Genomic DNA, 7332 nt, shown 5'->3' with positions numbered 1-7332 from the left:
GTAGGGCTGGGGTCACCACGAGCCGCCACTTCCCTCGGTCACCGCTTCCCAGACACGCCGGGGGGCTGGGTGATGGCACAATTTTACGATCTCGAGATGTGGCTCCCAGTTCCCAGAGCAGCGCTGAGCCCATGGGACAGCCCCAGCTGGCTCCCCGCATCCCGCTGCTTTCCCGCCTGGTGATGCTGTAATCCTGCTGCCATCGGGGCTGTCCCCTGCGCTGTGGTGTGGCATTTAACGTGGCGAGGGAGAAGGGGAAGGCGCTGAGACGTCACCGCTGTGGCCACATGTAAGGGAACAAGTTGAGAAGGGGGGAAATGAGGCAGCCTGGGGGGTGAAGTGGGACTGGAGGGACCCAGCATGCTCAGGATCTTGCTGAAAGCTCCAGCCTGAAGCCAGGGAGATGGAGAGGATTGTCCAAGGCCTCCAAAAAGGGTCTGCTTTAAAGCCAACTTGTCACTGGCTTGCGAGTATTCCTGCCTGCACCCGACAGTGGCCCTAAGATCCTGCTGCTGGAGCTGCATCCTCCTGAGAGCCAGCCAGCACCATCCTGCCCACCCTGCTGTGTTGGGTGCTGCACATCGCAGTCCCTGCTTGGCAGGTTGGAAAAATAGGGACACTGACACCGCCCGAGCCCCACGTGCTCCCTGCCTGGGCAGTGGTGAGTGCATGGGGAGCATGATGAGGAGCAGGATGGGGTGCAGGACGGGGAGCAGGATGGGGTCCAGCACCATGCGGGGCCATGCACCCTCCTTCCCAGCTGCAATGAGCCTTTCTCTGTGTGTCGTTGTTAATGTGGGTGAAGCATCAACTGAGGCTGTGACGCCCTGTCCCCAGGGAGGCCACTGCAGCACAGGTCACCCCCCCAGGAGCCAGCGGCTGGACCGTTTCCCTCACCTGACACCGCCCCAGCAGGACCCAGCCAGCTTTCCACAAGGCTTCATTAAAGCAGCATCCAAGCGCAGAGCCGGCCGAGCCGGTGACGGCGAGCGGGGCAGCGGGGTGTGCCGGCATGGCCGGCCTCTGAGGCAGCGTCTGTGAGTCACACCGGGAACACGCCAGCCCCACGCACTGCCGCCCCACATTCCTCCCTGTTTACCTGCTCAGACACCCGTGAGCCCGGCTGCACTGGGGCAGACACACCCTCGCTCCTCCTGGGCAGCCCCGTGGTCCCACTGGACAAAGGTGCTCGATGCAAGGATGACCCAGCAACCTTGGGATGCCTTGGACCTGGGGAAGGAGGAGGGCGGCTGCCTGGGTGGGTGATGCTCTGCCTGGGGGAGGATGGAACCAGGAACCTGGGTGCCACGTGCTCGGCTCAGGCCATGAGGCTGCACAGCCAGCTGGGGATTAGCAGCGTTTTTACTCTGTGCTGACAGCTTGGCCTGATAACCCCCACAAAAAAAAAAATAATAAAATTTAGTACTTGGGAAGCTGAGTCACAACTTCGGTGGCCCTAGCTCTGCCCCACTGTGCAGCGCTGGCTTTGGAGGGGGAAAGGGGCTCCTGGGGCTGGCAGAGACCTGGGCACGGTGGGAGCCATGCCGCACAGGACAGTGCTTTGCAGGGGTTTTGGGGCTGGAGAGCAGCACTTTACCCACAGCAACGCTGGGACCGTAGTGCTGCCTGCCCCGTGGGCCATCCCACCCAGTCTCCCATGCCCTGAGCGGGGACACCCTCAGCTTTAGAGGCACAGCACCGCTCCCCCTCCAAACGCGGGCACTTGCTGTCCTCCTGCCACCTCCTTGCTGCCTCCTCCCATGGGGGTTTCTCTCCTGCTGCGTCCCATGTTCATTCAGAAGCAGGAGGCGAAATCTGGCAAGTCCAAATTTCTTTCTTTTTTTCAGCCTTCCCCGACCTCTCCTTAGCGTGCTGCGTCGCAGGGACAGTTCAGGCATGTCACCGGCAGCATCGGTCACCAGCAGCATCTGGCAGGGCAAGCGGCTCAGCTGGCCCCGCTGCCGCTCTCCCGTGAAGGGCCTTGGAAAAAACCATGCTGCTGCTTTGCATCGCTGGTGCCCAACAGCAACGAACCAGCCTCTGACCCCCTCCCTCGCTGTGGGGCTGCTGGTCCCTGGGCATGGGGGTCCCATGAGGGCTCCAAGCCCTGTCCCTGTACTGGAAAGCTCCAGGGATGGAGGTGGGCAGGAAGGTGTGAATGAGGTCTGTCATGGGGGGGTTACAATTTGCTCGGTGATGCTGAGCACCCAGCACGCTAACAGGAGCGTTTCCCACAAAAAACAAGTATTTCCCCCCTCCACCAAAGCATTGTCCCCTCTAAAAACCTGCCCTTGAGCAGTTTTAGCAGGGTTCTGGGGTGGGCAGGTGAGAAGCTGGGGGTGCCCTGCAGTGTACAAATGAATCCTGCGGTTGATTACACCTGGATTAATGCCGTGATACACCCAGGACTGCTGCACCCCAAGGAACGCTGCGGGAGCCGGCTGTATTTTGGAAAACAAGGCCATTTCTGTAGGTGTGTGACTGCACTGACCCACATTCACAAGCCCTGGCACCAGCCACTGCTCCGAGCTCCTTCGCCGCCAAAGTAAATCCACCCAAGTCCTCCCAGCTCCCGGGCTCCTCGTGGGGATCAGCATCGGCGCCCCATCACCCCTGACTCTGTTGCTCCCCCTTTACCCCACAGCCCCCCATCACCTGGGCTGGGGGGTGCCACAGAAGGATGGGGGAGGGGGGGCGCAGAGACTGAAACCTCCCTGACCTTCCCCGGCGAGGATTTAGCATTAAAGCCTCGACTTTGTAGTTCAAAGAGTATTTTGCAACATTCCCGGCATCCGTCCCTCGGCGAACCCTTTGCAGTTTCGAAAGAAAAATAAATAAATAAGAGAAAACGCCTGCAATCCGAAAACAAAACAAAGCAAAAAGTATTAAAAAAAAAAAAAACACACCAAGACACACACCACCCCCCCAAAATAAACCCCAACCACAGCATGCGGTTAACCTGCCATGAATGGGACTGTAGATTTCGGCTGTGTCTCAGCACAGAGCCGGGCTGTGCAGGCTGAGCGGTGTTTGCTTAGGGTCCAAGCCATAACCCCCTGATCTGTCGAGCATCATTACCAGTCGCTGCCCGCACACAAAATCTCTAAACAAAATAACCTTCTCAAAACCTTCTGGGCGAAGCAGGCGGGAGGTGGGGGGGGGCGGTGGAGAGGCTGGGTTCGCAGTGAATGACCCCACTGTTTTAGATTTTCTGCTAAAAGATTTTGATGAGTCACGAGCTATTTCTGTAAATAATAAAAGAAAAAAAATAATAAGGAAATGGACGTTAAAAAAAAAAAAAAAAGGGCCCCCATGAACATTCATCTTTTGAAGATGGAAAAATTAAAGATTTCCCCCCCCTCCCCTCTGTGCCACGCTCTGTCCCCGGGGGGGCTGTGTGCAAGGATTGCTATGGGGGGGCCCAAGGCACATGAGCAGCTGCAGGAGCATCACGCAGGACTAGCCCCACCACTGCCACCCACCACGGCTGCCCCCCCGGGTGACTGCTGGGACCATGGCTTGGGGGGCCATGGTCCCAGCAGTCACCCGGGGGGGCAGCCGTGGTGGGTGGCAGTGGTGGCTTCTGGCCCGCCAGTGCTGGGGGGGTGAGTGGGACAGGTCCCAGCCAGGTGGGGGGCTGAGCACCACTGTGGCCTTTTGCAAGGAAGGAAATGGAGGCGTGAGGCCGCGCAGTGCTGAGGATGCGGGTGCACGTGGGGATGGAGAGGGAACACTCAGCAGCACCATCCCTGCACGGGGCCGGTGACAGCGTTTCTCACCGCTGCTGCGTTGGGGCTGACGCTGAGCTTGGGTCAGCAAAGCAGATTTGGCTTTGGGGTGGGGGCGACCACCTGCCCTGGCTGGAGCTGCTCTGGGGCTCCCCATCACCCCCGGAGCACCGCAGGTGGCCGGATCCTGCTGTGGGAAGGGATGTGCTGTGCTCACACTTGCCAGCAAGGTCCCCTTTGTCCTCTCCTCCCCGTTCTGTGCTGGGGGACCTGCAGGCTTGGGGTCAATGTTCCAGGTTTTCGGCACAGATGGGTATGAGCCGAGGCTTTCCAAGAGGCCGGGGTGGCAAACGCAGGCGCTTACACCCAGCCACTGCCTGCTCCCCCTCTCCCTGGTCTTTTCCTTCCCACCTACTAAAGCCACGTTATTCTATTCTATTCTATTCCATTCTATTCCATTCTATTCCATTCCATTCCATTCTATTCCATTCTATTCTATTCCATTCTATTCCATTCTATTCCATTCCATTTCATTCTATTCCATTCTATTCCATTTCATTCTATTCCATTCTATTCCATTCCATTCTAGTCTATTCCATTCCATTCCATTCCATTCCATTCCATTCCATTCCATTCCATTCTATTCTATTCTATTCTATTCCATTCCATTCCATTCCATTCCATTCCATTCTATTCCATTCTATTCTATTCTATTCCATTCCATTCTATTCCATTCTACTCTATTCTGTTCTATTCTATTCCTTTCTATTCTGTTCTGTTCTGTTCTATTCTATTCTATTTATTCTATTCTATTCTATTCAATTCTACTCTAGTCTATTCTATGCTATTCTATTCTATTTCTATTTTATTCTATTTCTATTCCATTCCATTCCATTCTATTCTATTCCATTCCATTCCATTCCATTCCATTCCATTCCATTCCATTCCATTCCTTTCTATTCCGGTCTGTTCTGTTCTATTCTATTCTATTATATTCTATTCCTTTCTATCATATCATATCATATCATATCATATCATATCATATCATATCATATCATATCATATCATATCATATCATATCATATCATATCATATCATATCATATCATATCATATCATATCATATCCTCTAACTAAAGCAGTTATTCTTCCCACTGCTTTTTGAGATCCCCTGTGCAGGGGGCTCACAGCCCCATCACAGCTTGCGCTTTGCTCCGCACACGATGCAACGCTGATATTAAATCAGCCACCATCTCTTTGCAGGGAATACACCACTGAACGGCAAAAGAAGAAGAAATCAGCTGCATGCAAAGTATATTCAAGGGCTATTCGTACAGGAACTTGTCTGTACCCATCCAGGAAGGGGGGAGCTGGGACCCCCAGGTGCTGCCTCTCCTGCAGCAGCCTCCAGCCCCACAACGAAACCGGAGAAGCGAAATGGATGCAGAAGGGAAACTGAAGCAGGGAGCAAACATGCCTGCAGCCCACGGGTGGGCAGCTGTTGTGGAGCCAACGTGCTGGTTTTGGACCCAACGTGCTCTTTTGGGACCCCTCCTCAGCCCTGATCCTGGGGGGGGGACACAGCCACACGGACCGGAGACCCCCGGAGACATCAGGGCTCAGGGAGGGGTACAGATCTCAGAGCAAGAACACTATGGCCACATCCCTTCCTGGCCCTTCGTGCTGCAATTCCTTCATGCTCATTTAAAAAAACCCCACCAACCAACCAAAAGCACTCTTTTTTTTTTCCCCTTTCTTTTTAACTATTTAAAAGCCATGGCGGCTGCGTGCATCCGAGCCAGCCACTTGCCCCTGGTCGGGGGCTCAGTCCCCAGCATCAAACCCTGCGTTGTGCTTCAGGGGTGGGCAAAACTCCCATGGATTTGGGGCAAAGCTTCGAGGTAGCTGCAGGGAAGGGTGATATCCTCATGGATGCAAGCTCTGGAGCACCCAGGAGGGAATAAGAGGAGAGGGATGGGTGCCTCCTGCTCCAGTTTTCTGGGTGGGTGGTGCTGCTCCGCGCCCAGGAGCTGAGGGAGGGGGTGGCTGGTCCCAGTCTGTTCCCCCCTCCACATACTGGTTTAGCAATCAAACCAAGAAAGCTTTCATGTCCATAGCAGGGGAAAAAAAGTAAAAAAAGTTTCTAGTTTAAAAGTTAAAAGCTCTTTCTCCAAGTGTTAAATCGATCAAAGCCACATGTTCCCCCAAATGATGGACAGCCTGCGCCCCGCCGCGAGCCCCCGCACCCTCCCCGTGGGAGCTGGGGACCTGCTGGATAACGGGACACTCTCCCCATGGCTTGTGCACCCATGGGTGCTGGCTCAGCCCCCCCGGGCGGGCAGTGGGGCACGTTCAGTGCACCCCAGGAAGCCACCGGCGAGCTGGCTGCGGTTCAAAGAGCCCTGGAAAAGGGCCACTGGAAAAAAGATTAAGCAAATTTGGCTGAGCCGGAGCAGCGGAGGGAAAGGGGATATAACAGTCTATTAATATTGGCAGGGTCTAGACACAGATGGGAGCCAGCCATCTCACTGGGCTGCGAAGCGGCTGGGGGCTGCAGTGGCGGCCGAAATCTGCTCCCTGCCCTGTCCCATCCTCATCCCTGTCCCCTTTGCTGCTGCAGCCCTGGCTGGCAATCAGAGCGAGGATATTCAGGAAAAAAAAAAACAAACACCCAAAAAAAAAGCAATGGCCAAAAGGCCATTTGCCATCCTTATGGCAAAGCCCAGGTGCCCCGGGAAGTCGTGTCCCCGAGGGGATGGCCAAACTCTCACTTTTTTTGTTTTTAAGGGGCAGATATTGAGGCTGCAAACCTGGCCCTGCTTTTGGAGCCTTGATGTGCCCGGAGGGTTTCTGGATAAACCTCCAGCCCTCTGGCTGCAGAAGCCTCTGAAGAACATGGCTGGGCATGTGTTAAATGTGCTGTGGAGGGGCTACACTGCAGAACTGGTCTTAAAAAAAAATGAAAAAAAGAGATCGGAGCAAAATTCCCTAAGAGCAGTGGCAAAAACTCTCTTACCTACTCATCATTAACTTCTTATCAATTCTCAATATAACTTCTAAAATAACTACTAATTGTTATTTTTCATTCATACAGGGAGATCTCCTGCTGTGGTAACTCCAGCAACTCACCTTCACCCCAGCCTTTAAGGAAAACCTTTCCCATCTCAGCAGCGTGAAGCAAGGGCTGTTTGGTGAGGAAGATGAGGGACACTCTTGTTTGAGCTGCCGTTGCATTTTTCCAGGAGCCGCTGCCACCTCATCCCATCCCATCCCATCCCATCCCATCCCATCTGCAGGAGTGCACCAGCACAAGCTGGGTGTTGTGGAGGGCTGGCAGGGCTCTGTCCTGCCATCGACTCATCCATGGAAATTCAGGCACTTCCCAGGTTTCTGGGATACAGGGACCAAAATTACCAGGGCTGCTGTAGCCCCCCAGCTATCTCGACACTGACAGAGCACAGCAAGTCACTCCTCTCCCCTCTGATGCTTGGCTGACCATCATCCCTCGCTGCTGAAGAGCCTACAAGGATTAAAAAACGCAGATTATTTTTTATCAATAATAACAAAGCAGCCGGCACAGCAGCATGATAGGTAATTTATTTTAT

The sequence above is a fragment of the Falco rusticolus genome, chromosome 17 (genome assembly GCF_015220075.1).
Source record: "Falco rusticolus isolate bFalRus1 chromosome 17, bFalRus1.pri, whole genome shotgun sequence".
In the NCBI taxonomy this organism is placed as follows: Eukaryota; Metazoa; Chordata; class Aves; order Falconiformes; family Falconidae; genus Falco; species Falco rusticolus.
Note: the sequence above shows the minus strand (reverse complement) of the source record.